Source organism: Cydia fagiglandana, chromosome 10 (assembly GCF_963556715.1).
Source record: "Cydia fagiglandana chromosome 10, ilCydFagi1.1, whole genome shotgun sequence".
NCBI lineage: Eukaryota > Metazoa > Arthropoda > Insecta > Lepidoptera > Tortricidae > Cydia > Cydia fagiglandana.
Window position 1 is genome coordinate 13,858,912 of NC_085941.1, and position 13,513 is coordinate 13,872,424.

The window sequence follows — 13,513 nt, forward strand, 5'->3', positions numbered from 1 at the left end:
CTGGCCATTACTGGGGATGACGGAGCGCGTGCCGCGCCGCCGGTCTACGTGGAGCCCCCGGGCCCCCGCGCCCGTAGTCCCCCAACTAACCATCGGGGCTCACACTTAAATGGATATGTTACGCTCGCCGTCGCCTTTAAATAGGAAACGACACGTTTATCCAATTAGAAATTCACCATATCTTTGTGATAGTTGAAGAGGAAATTTGAGCAATCAACTTGCAGAGCGCCTCGTCGTTCCTATCACAGTTTATTCAATTGAGCGCGTAATGAAGCTATGCGAGCTATGTACAGAATGAAATAAGCGTAGCGATTAGATGCGGACGGTAGCGCCGGCCCGATATAAACTCACCATTCTAATTGCATACTTAGGCACCTAGCCCTTAAATCGCCAAGCATATATTGATCGCGAGAAATATTTCTCCACATTTACATTGCATCAAAAGTCATAGAAATTTACTTCTAAAGTTGCTGCAATTACATTCAAAATAGTCTAAGTGCATTTGGTTCTGGAATCGGATATTGTAAGGTAAACAGACTGAAAAGACTGTACAGTCCTAAATATAAATACATACATATAAATAAATACATAATAAGCTATATAGTTGAGCCTAAGCTGTGTTGTCTACCATATATTTTCGATTGTTACTGATGAGCAATAAAGAATATTTGTATAGTATTTGTAGTTCCAATATAGCCCTCAAATTGTTTGACAGTGAGATCTTAGAAAACGTTATGCATTTCTTACTAAGTTTATCTGGCGATCCTTGACGTCTATAGACGTCGTGGTGTCGCTGAAAGGGTTAAGATTTGCTTCTTATTTCACTTTGTAAGTAGTGCACTGCCTTACCTGTAACCCGACGCCAATTTAACTCTAACCTTTGCTAAAGATCGATAAGATATGCGAAAATAGTCGCCGTTCCAAAATACCGTTAGAAATAGGTGTCTCAATTCTAAGTTTTGCCGGTTGCGCAGTTTAAAATACCGCTGACATGCTAAATAGGTAAGGTGGAAATATAGCATGTTGCTTGGACAAAAGCCTTAGTTCGGTACAACTTGTTCTTACAAGGTGTTAAACCTGGTCTTCGGATTTATTGTTACTTGACATTAGCAATAATCAATGTGGCTGTAAGGCAACCTTGTATTGTCTAATATAATTTGTTAATAAATCGAATAGCTATACTTAAACCCAATATACCTAGGTAAGGTGTATTCGGGTAATACCGAATGTCGGATAATTCCGAAATTCAGATGAAAATCACCCTTAATTCCATCATAAAAAAAAGTCTCATTTCGGAACTATCCGACAGTTTTCGACATTCGGAATTACCCGAGTAAACCTTACCTACTTAATAAAGGCGCAATATTCTTGAGTTGTTTTGTAGTATTTTGATTCGATTTTTTAGATTATGGAATACTAAATGATTTAAGTACACACAAAGAAGAACAATTTGCTCAATAGAAAATCAATACGAAAACATGACAAATCGATTTTCATAATATGACTTCAGAAGAAGATTGTTTACCTAGTACGAGTACCTACGCGGTGACTCCTACTACTTCTACTTTTTATCTATTCTCTATCCTCTATAACTAAGTAGTCGTAAATGATTAATCATAGTTATCATCTCTGCTTTTTACTCCTTAGCCTTTATTACAATTACTAATCATGTCATGCCATTGTGACAATGACCTCAAATAATATCAGCAGGTTAACAAGACGTTGCTGTAAATCTCACCTAAATTAGAGACAATGGCGTTACCATTGTATTGTTTTATTTAAAAGCACATACCAAGCACGTAAGGCATCAAAGGTTTCAAAAAAATTATATAAATTGTGTAAATATGACTTAAAATTACTACTGGGTAACTTTTGCATTTATAATTTTTAATTGATGTGACTATTAAAAGTATTAAATATTATCAAAACGACGATCCAATTTTGCTACAAGTAAAATTAATTTTAGTTACCTGAGTTACCAAAAAGTACGTTTAATACCTACCTAAACTGAAATTAATAGCCAAATTAAAGGCAAGCCTACTGGCGTATTCGAACTTCAAGATATTCACAAGAGACGACACGTACTAGATCCATTCTAGATACGTTATAGTTTAGATATCAACTAGTTCTCTTTTGCAGTTTGCAGGCAACCAATCACTTTTACGTTAGATAAAGTAAGATATCTATTAGATAGACGTCCCCAATCCGCATTGGGCTAGCGTGGGGACCCCCAAGCCCAAGCCCTCTCGCGCATGAGAGGAGGCCTGTGCTCAGCAGTGGGACGTATATAGGCTGAAATGATGATGATGATGATCTATTAGATGTGAATTGGATCTCTAAGTCATATTTTGTGGAAATCGTTCAAGAGTATCTCCAGAATCGCGCAAATGTCAAATTTAACAGGTTAGATCTTAAACATATCGTTATCGTATCTTGGTGATGTCTAAAACATATCTAATGGATGTCTATTTCAAAATCCGAATTGGGTCCATAGTCCGTCTAAGCTAGCTTTGCGCTGAATTGGCAAAGATAGGTGGAACACGCCACTAAACATCATATCTCCATATATATTTGGCTTGTGTGGTGGTTCTACCACATTCTGCAGCTTACCAAGTCGGTGCAGATTTAACTTAAACGGACTCTAAGTAGTTACTTATATTTTGATAAAAACAAAAAAAAATACCTATTCTTCAACTTTTGGCACAATTTCATTCGAGAATATCTAGTAACGATGCATAGGAAAGAGGAAGTGGCCTCTCGGGCTCGGTTAAGTGTTGTTAGGTTAGGAGCAGGCAAATGCCGTCGTGCGCCGCGGCGCGTGCCGCGGCTCCTGATTGACGCCCGTTGGTCCGCACTCGCTGAGGTCTCTTCCCATCGCTTGTTGAGTTGAACTCTCAGCCAACCAGTATAGCCATAACCTCTTACCCCCTTATTCATAAACGTTTACTAAAGTTGACAAGCCGATAATAATTGTTTGTCCCTTTCTGACGTATTGGTATGATGAAAGGGGATTATTATCGGCTTGCTAACTTTAGTAAAACTTTATTAATAAGGGGGTTAATATATGTAAATTGTAAAGTTGGGCCTAAAATAAGTATTACTTCGTGATATAGAAATGTGTTCACGTACAATGTGATGCACACAAAGTTCGATTAATGCGATTTATTTGTCGACTAAAATTTAACTGTAAATATTTGATTCTACCATTACGTATACGTCATGAGGAGTAGTGCAATGTAGGCCATTTAGCTATTTTTTGACGAGTGGATTAATTTTTGAATGAGTAATAATGTTAATAAATATGACTATTTAACTCTACTAACACCTATAACTGCTAACCCTGCTAACTAGAGGGGCAAACCAGACCAAACTAAAATTCTTCGAAAAGTACTCCCATAGTACCTCGTACCTCTCTCTATCATTCAAAAGTCTTACTTCAATGGTGTAAAATTTGCGGAAGGAAACAATAGAGATCGGAACGGTGAAATTGAATACTGTGTAGGTACCTATGGACGAAAAATTCGATGTGTGAGCGATTGGAATCGCACTCCGACCTCATTCATAAATCGTCATTTAAACTCATTCCAAAGAGCAAGGGTCCGCGACGCCACATAAATTACGGATCATCTCGAATTATGTTATCCGCCAATAAGTAGCTCGGACGTGACGACAGCATGAAAAATAATAAAAGCTTTACACTGATAATTATAAATTACACACTTAACATAAATAACTTGTTTTGATTGGGACATAAATTTATTACCGGCCCGTCGCTCATTTCAGTTATTAAAAATCAATTAAAACTAAAAAATTCATAGCAGTTTTAAAATTTACATATAAATTTTGAAATTAAGAAGTTAAATAATTAAGTGGCAACACGTACTACGAGTTCCGATATGCTAAGTAAGTATTTAGGTAGAAATTTCGCAGCATAGTAGTACCTAAAACAAGTTGAAATATACCTACGTATAGGTATATGTTTTAATTTAAATGAAAAAGTTGTAAAATTATACGGCCAGACTTCATGCTCATAACATATAAACTCGTGAATCATAGTATTATTCGTATAAATAATAAATAAATGTTAAACAACCATTCATAGAGGTCATGCCAAAAAAAACCGCTCGAATTCAGATTACTGCAGCATTACTGTGGCGCGACATTGCTCAAGGAAACTTCAAAATAGAAATTTTATCGATATTCTTATTCTTATTTTATATATATTACCTATACATATATTAAATTTGACGTTTCCTGCAGTCAGTTCAACATCATCATCATCATCATCTCATCCATAAGACGTTCACTGCTGAGCATAGGCCTCCCCCTTGGACCTCCATACGTGCCGGTTGGAAGCGACCCGCATCCAGCGTCTCAGCAGCAGTCAGTTGGATAATGTTAATTGAGGACCCTTTGTTTCTCTGGACATATTGTGCACTCGCCAAGTTGTCTGAAGAAACAAATTATTATCGGATATGTGGACTTATAAAGAGCAAGCACGGTAAGACACCGATTCCAGTGCGCTGGATAGACACTATATTGAGAGGGCTATTTAATGGGAGTCTAATAGTAGTATCAGGCAGTCAAATTATTAAAGAACCGGGCTGCATGAAGAGCAATTGAAGGGATGTTTACAAAAACAACATAGTTAACTGACTACACTGATTGACACCTGAAACGATTAACAATGTTCTTAAAAAAGTGTCAACCGCTCTTAAGCAGATATGTTGTTTTTGTAGTGCCATGCCTTATGGGAAACGATCGCAGAGATAGTTCAGAGCCGGAAACCGCTACCAACTTTTAGTATGTTGTTGGGCATGGCATTGGGTCTCCAAAACTGCCGGGAGACGGCGGCGCCGGCCATCTACTTCAGCGGAATGACATCATCAAAATGACTCCCGCTTCGTTGCGAATATTGCATACTGCACCCAAACTATGCATAGCACATACACGTGTGGGGTATTAAATGAAAGCCAATTAAATAAACTATATTTTATTTATACAAAGTGTATCAAAATATGCAACAGTTTAAGAGAAATTTACAAAATAATAAAAATTACGTAAAATTATATTCGATTATTTGGGTTTTACAACCAAACCAAAAGTCGGACGATAAAGCAATGTACTACAACATTAAAGATGACGTCTCAAGCCATACACTGATATCAATAAAATCAAAATTGGACCAAATATGTGGAAATTATGCAACAAAATGTAGATATTTGCCCATACAAATGCATAAAAGTTAAAAAAATCCATATTGGTCATTTTCAGGATAATCCGCATAAGCTTCTAGTATGTTATTAGCAATATGACCTGGATTCTAAAACTGCCGGGAGACCATCTCTGTTGTTCCTCAGTTACAAATAATGACGTCATACAAATAATCACCGCCGAATTTCGTAAAATGACAATTATAGCTATACCACGAGTCTCACATACACGTGAGTGACATGTAATGAAAGGTTATTAAATGTATTATGATTCACCTAAACTTTATTTGTAAAAAAAATGTACGGTTTAAGAGCTAGAAACAAATAAATACCACGTTTTATGGAAAAAGTAGATGTATATCAATTTTATAGCTAAACTAAAATCGTCAATAAAACGTTGCATATAACATTTAAAAAACCAGTTATTCAACTATACATCACAGTTTAAATTGTACATTTTCGATAAAAACTGTGGAAGTTGTGGAAAAAAAACTAAAGCGCGCCAACAATTCTACCTTAATGCGCTCATATTATGCAAAGATTAGTTCTAATTATCGAGTATTAAATGAAAGAACATTACATAAAATACATGAAAACGACATTTTCGAATGGAACCATAATTAAAAAAATAATAATTTACTTGATAAGTAAGCAAAATACTGTTTCTTTAAGTACATAATCTCCTCCTTTCAAAGTCGGTTAAGATGTAGCTTTTGTGACCTGGGCTACAAAGACAAATAAATTGACACCTAATTTATCAAAATCAGTTCAGTAGTTTTATGCAAACGGTACCTACACATGCACTCATAGATAGCAAATTCTGCCGTAGTCGGACAAAAAATTAAAATTCAATAATTAGACCTTTACTATTATGGCCTGGCGTGGCTTGGCATCTAACGTTGAAACCCTCAGGCCGTAGATGTTAGCAGGCCTAGCGGGCGTCGCCTCGATGAGTTAGCAAGATGCCTTATGGAGGCTTCGAATGACCAGAGGGGTGACCTGTATTTCGGAGGATCAGAGGGAAAATTCTGCCAGCCTTCTCAGTTCAGCCTTGAAACCCTTGCACCACTCAAGATTCCACATTTATAAGAATACCCAACTGGCGCGAAGTGGCGCAGAATAGGGCAGAGTGACGCTCTTTTGTGTCAGAGGCCAAGATCCTCTTTGCTTTGGGTCACTGAGCCAGTGATGTATGTATGTATAAGGCTAATCGAGGCTTAAATATATAATTATGTATCGCATTAATTGAACTGATATGGCATTTACCTCGATAAGGCATTTTGTATTAGGCATGTATCTACTTACTGGCATGTAACTTTACATTTCTCTAATAATGTAGCGTTAGGCCATGACAATAAGAGTCTATTTCATATTAATATTTACTGCGACTACAGCAGGAACTGCTGTCTACGTATGTAATTATACTAATTATGTATTTTTTACATGAAACAACTGATCTGATTTTGATAAATGAGGTGTCAATTTATTTGTCTTTGTAGCCCAGGTCACAAAAACCACATTTTAACCGACTTTGAAACGAGGAGATTATGTACTTAAAGAAACAGTATTTTGCTTACTTATTAAGTAAATTATTATTTTTTTTAATTATGGTTCCATTCGAAAATGTCGTTTTCATGTATTTTATGTAATGTTCTTTCATTTAATACTCGATAATTAGAACTAATCTTTGCATAATATGAGCGCATTAAGGTAGAATTGTTGGCGCGCTTTAGTTTTTTTTTCCACAACTTCCACAGTTTTTATCGAAAATGTACAATTTAAACTGTGATGTATAGTTGAATAACTGGTTTTTAAAATGTTATATACAACGTTTTATTGACGATTTTAGTTTAGCTATAAAATTGATATACATCTACTTTTTCCATAAAACGTGGTATTTATTTGTTTCTAGCTCTTAAACCGTACATTTTTTTTACAAATAATGTTTAGGTGAATCATAATACATTTAATAACCTTTCATTACATGTCACTCACGTGTATGTGAGACTCGTGGTATAGCTATAATTGACATTTTACGAAATTCGGCGGTGATTATTTGTATGACGTCATTATTTGTAACTGAGGAACAACAGAGATGGTCTCCCGGCAGTTTTAGAATCCAGGTCATATTGCTAATAACATACTAGAAGCTTATGCGGATTATCCTGAAAATGACCAATTTGGATTTTTTTAACTTTTATGCATTTGTATGGGCAAATATCTACATTTTGATGCATAATTTCCACATATTTGGTCCAATTTTGATTTTATTGATATCTGTGTATGGCTTGAGACGTCATCTTTAATGTTGTAGTACATTGCTTTATCGTCCGACTTTTGGTTTGGTTGTAAAACTCAAATAATCGAATATTTTTTTACGTAATTTTTATTATTTTGTAAATTTCTCTTAAACTGTTGCATATTTTGATACACTTTGTATGAATAAAATATAGTTTATTTAATTGGCTTTCATTTAATACCCCACACGTGTATGTGCTATGCATAGTTTGGGTGCAGTATGCAATATTCGCAACGAAGCGGGAGTCATTTTGATGACGTCATTCCGCTGAAGTAGATGGCCGGCGCCGCCGTCTCCCGGCAGTTTTGGAGACCCAATGCCATGCCCAACAACATACTAAAAGTTGATAGCGGTTTCCGGCTCTGAACTATATTCCCATAAGGCATATGACTATTGTAAACATCCCTTCAATTGCATATGGTCACGATTTCAAACGTGAGGGAACAAATAGAATAGATTATTATGGATATTTGTAATCAAACATACAACCATAGATAAAATAATACTACCCTTTTTTATTAGTCAATCGGGTAAAGTATGTCACGGTATAAGATGATGCATATAACATGCCAGAGCCAGATCTATCTGGAGCGTCAAGACATTAAGTCTAGTAAGCTCTTTATACAATGACCACTCCAAATTAATATATCCTGGCTCGCGCCGAGATTCCTAATATTATATTTAGACGTGACACGCGCTCGTTTGTATCAATTGGTCCCGTCTGCCGCACTGATATACGGCCGAGGCTACTTTAGAACAATGACAGAGGCAATTGTGCGATTACTAGCTTACCACTGCTCTGAACTCGCTACTGAGGTGGAGTAACGGACATGCCAACTGAACTGCAGGATTATTTTTGGTAAAATATTGGATTGAACCACAGGACCGCAGACCACCACCAGGACCGGGATCAGTGGCGAACAGTCGTGTTGGAGGACAATACACACTTTGGGTCGCTGCGCCAGAGGAGTAAGTAAGTAGTATTCGGTTGAATGTCTAAGCCATTCTTAAAGATATGAGAATCGCTTGGCGAGTCTTAGTCGATATACATATATATACAAGTATGTTAAGTATGTAATACATAAGTCGAGCATAATGCACATCTGCAATATTAATCTCCGATAAGCAACGCCCTCAGAGACTTTAAAAACCGTTACTTTTTCAAACGAATCTAATCTACATATCACCTCATAATAATATAGGTAGTAGAGTCATAGTAATATAGGTAGGTGGTATTAATATTCGCGTTCGGCATTACTAATAAATATTTTTAGAAACGATACATGGGACGATACAAGAAATACGTCCATAGGTATGAGGACTTTCGTAAACCTCGAGCCAGCAGTTTCTCTGCAACCTAATCTCCCTATAAATAACAATCTTATATTCCGATGAGCTCAATGACTGACCAGCGGCACTTCATGTAAACTAGAAAATGTCAAAGTAACGGCCCCCGATAAACGAGCGCACAAATGATTCTCATGTCAGGGACAAGCCATTACAATGCTCATTAATAACTCCTTGTGCGGCGCCGCTGGCTGCACAACTACAAATCAGTCTAATGAGCGGATCCCATGAAAGCCTTTTAATTTCCCATTTGGTGCGGCCACCTCCGATATCGGCGGACTGTTATTAATATAGGGCTGCGTGGCATCCGCTGAGCGGGCCCGGTGGCGTAGCTCCCGACGAACTCGATTACGGACGAGACTCGCCGCGACTTATCTCCCGTATTAATTACGCTCAGATATGCACCGGACAAGTTTTAATGCAACCGCTTCATTTGTTGCAGCACTAAAAGTGCCATATCAGAGACGTTATAGGAGTGATAACTTTGTACGAGTGACAGCCGGCCTCTTGCGCGGCGAGACAACAGATTGTGCTTGGACAAGGAACTTATTACTATCGGACCGCTCGCATAGGTAACCGATAACTACCTTGGCTGTATAGATGTTGTGTTTTGAGGGTTCGGACAACAAGGATCTCTTATACTTTCGTGATATAAATCTGTCTATTCATCCGTCCCGGCATTCGTTCGCGAGTTCCAGTATTAAAAAATAGGTAAGTACAAAGAAATTAGGAGTGCTTTTTTTCTCTTAAGCCCCGATATGGATGGCTGACAATTGTTTCTCTATTTAGAAATCAGTTTACCAATAAAAAAATTAAACCTTTGAGTGATTACGTGAATGATTTGATGAGGTACTTACTATTTTGATTACATTAGAACTACTTATCACTTTTGTAATTCAAAAATTACGATAAAATACTCTATAGCTATGTGTCGTCTCATGCCTCTTTTGTGTATGATTCGATATCGCTATATTACCCCGGAACTTCCGAAACACGCCACCCTTCGACCAGTTGTTGTAGTAGCGGTAAAGTCACGCCGATAGCCATCTAGCACTAAAGCGGTCAGCGTTTTGCAAGCTCGAGGTAGCAAACAGTGGCTGTTGCAATTACAGCTTGCTTTGAAAGAAATCGGCATCGGATCGGCGGAGCCGCGGGCCAGCAGCGGCTAATAACACCCCACCGGGAATATTGACTGCGGTTACAAATTGAACTAGTATCGCGCTCTATTTAAAACACTATTTATTTCACTACGGGCGCACGCAATTGCCTAAGCCTGGCATGTTAAAACGTCAGCCAGTAGCTGTATTGGAATTTAACATACTACGGATGATAAGGGAAACATTTTGTATGTACGTACTCCGCCCTCTGTGGAAATTTTCCCGCCTCCGATGGAACCTTAAAAATTCTGATAAACCTTTTTGATTATTTAATAATATTCCGTGGAAAGTTCTACGTCGAAATAATTAGACGTAGGTATATTATGAGAGATCCTTCGATTGCTTTAGAGAAGGCAGCCCAAGAAATTATTCACCCTAAACCTAAATATCCGATTCTATTCATTTTCTTTCACCCACTTGAATAAAAAATACTTACCCACTTTCGTTTCATTTTAACATGGGCACAGTGAAATGATTAGGTATCTAAAATGTAATGATTTATTTCGTCAGTCTGGCCCGTTTATTAGACAGGGTAATAAACAAAACCAGCTTAAAGTAGGGACTTAATTATTCTGTCACTTGCGGTGACTTAAAATCAAATCGAATATTGACATTTAAGTTAAATTTCATTGCGCGACAGTTTGTATAGTTGGAGCAGCACAAAAGTTCTTAAACCTAGGTACAGGTTAAATATTCTGATTTTTAGTTAGAACTTTAGAAGTTTAGTTTATCACGGTTGTAATACACTTCTGGATTCAGTTTTACGACTTTGAAAGCCTTATAACAGTTCGGTAGTTGTTCTAAATATCACTATCACTACACCTTATAAAACAAAGTCCCCCTCCGCCTGTCTGTAAACTCTGTAAACTCTAAAAATACTGAATGGATTTTCATGCGGTTTTCACTTATCAGTAGTGATTTTCGAGGAAGGTTTAAGTGTATAATTTGTTAAGGTTTAATGTAACCCGTACGATACTGGGGTGGGTCCCTAGTATATTGTAAATTAGTCATCTACAACAAAACGACACCCTTGCATGAAGTATAATGTCGTGAAACTATCAGCTAAATCTTTAGGAAAGTACTCATTAAGAATTAGTGCAATACTAACAGTTATGTATTTTGTGTTTTTTTTTTCAATATTTCAACTCTTGAAATTTAGTTGAATATTTGGAGCCCTGCACAGGTCGACAGCAGCGCAGGAGTGGCTGACTGAGATGGTATCGCGCGCATTACGCGCGCGTGATGATCCCGCACCACCGGCGTTATCTCCGCGCATGACGGACGGACCTCTTGAAACCGGAGCCCTCCGAGATTCTCTTCACCGAACCTCCAATCTGTTGCCATAACTCAACCAGATAACAACAGGCCCGTAGAACTGTTAACGACAAATAACATAGATAACGTAACGGGCACGTAAGCGGTCCTATCTAGTCGATAATATTTAATAATTATTTACATATCTAGTTGCATTTATCAGATGTGATGACGCGTGCGCTGTGACAAAATTGCCTCCGAACTTTTCGACTAATTTGTTTGAGGCGTTTAGTTACTGCCTCTGTAACGATAAAGTTTATTCGTGATATAACATCATTTTCAGATAGCTTTACTTGAATTACTTGAATAGTTCCACAAATAAATTGGATTTCCTGTTTACTTTTCGAAGAAACCACAAAGGCGAATTAAGGCGTTTTTCTAATGAGGATGCTTGTCGGGCGAGTTTTACAGCGATTGCCAACAATTAACTGCAGTTAAAGCACAAGGCGCCATAGGCTAATGAACAGAATTAGCATAGGAAGCTGGCACTAACTAAATAAATCTAATGACCAACTCGTTACTACCGGCCACGATTATATTTGTTTTGTATGTATGTGCCTAATGGTTCAATTATTGGGGAAATGGTAAACTAAAATACATAGATTTATTAATTAAAATAAAACAACACTTATAAAGTTTTTACACTGAGAGAAAAGGATAACAAAAACACACTTAGAATTACAAAAATAAACTTAATCCGGGGACAAGGAGAGTCAACTAATAGGAACAAATTGACTTTTGCAATTTCTATTAGTTCTTGCAATTTCTATTATCTGTTTGTTGAAATTAGATTTAAATAGGATTACTGAGCTGTTTGTAGAAATAAATAAACTTTACAGAAATAGTGAAACGTCTATAATTATTACTAAACTTCATTTTTTCCCCAAGTACAGAACTGTTTTTTTATTCCTGGTTTAGTTTACTAATGATTTTTCTCTCAGTGTAAGAAGGAACTCTGGCAAAGTGTAATAAAAATGAAGCTAAGAAAAGTATGTAATATTCGACAGTCTCATGTGGTCGCGACCCATCCATTATTAAGGCCCACCCATTTTCACAAGCCCCGAATTCACTAGTGTATAATATAATAATTATACTTGTGATTCAGCAACAAAGTTTTCCCCTGAGTTACTCATCTCCGACGAACGTTAATAGCTACGATTACGAGGTTAAGCTGTTACATGAGTAAATAAAACTTCCAAGTAATTAATCAGCGACATTAATATCGACGTCTTTGACGTTCAGACCCTATTTGGAAGCCGGACTAAACTGAGATCCTTTTGCGTACTTAGTAAGTACATGGTACTATGCTTCGAGCAACACGGAAGGGAGGCGGCATTCGCACTATTTCCCCTCTGCCGAGGTACTAGATTAGCGCGTCAATCTAATCTAGCGCGGGTAATAAAACTAGTTGCACCGAGTCCAGACGCGCGCGTGAACACTGCTGCACAAAAATGCCTGTTTGCTCGGTTTTTTGTTATAAAAAGAGGTCGGGGACATCAAATTTACAAAAAGAAAGTGTTACATTTCACATGTAAGATTTTTTAAACATATCATACGTTAAATTACATTTAAATACAATTATTATATTTTAGTCTCAAGTAATTGTTGGATTTATCGATTTTGCTCGCTCAGTATAAATTGCGGATCGGTCGAGCGACAAATCCGACTTCTCATCTCTCAGAATACAATGACATACTTCAACGAAAATGTATTAGTGTGCGTGTTGTGACACTAGTCACTCGTCCGTACACAAAAAGAGATCGAGGTTTGCAAGATTTGTCTTTGACGTGTGTCATTTTCTATGTATTCGTGTCGTCATTACAGATTGGATTTTGTATGTAAGTGTGTGAGAAATGCGACTGTGTGCACCTTTCCCCCCGCGAAAAATGGCAGAAAGATTTGTACGGCGAAATATCGCTTGGGCCCCTCCCTTCCGACGTGTCGGAAGCCGGTGTTGCTCGAAGGTCGCCAGTCGCCAAGTAGGTACATGTCATGTGGTAAGAGTAAAAAGATAGACGAAAATATAGAAGGATCATTCATATATGTATAATTATTTATATCTAAGTCAGACAGACTGTTTCACATTTCTTGGCGGTAAAAATGTTTCCTGTACCATTACCATTCAATTAAGATGCCCTCGGTACATATTTGAAAGTTTTGACTTTAAAACTGAACGGCCCTCC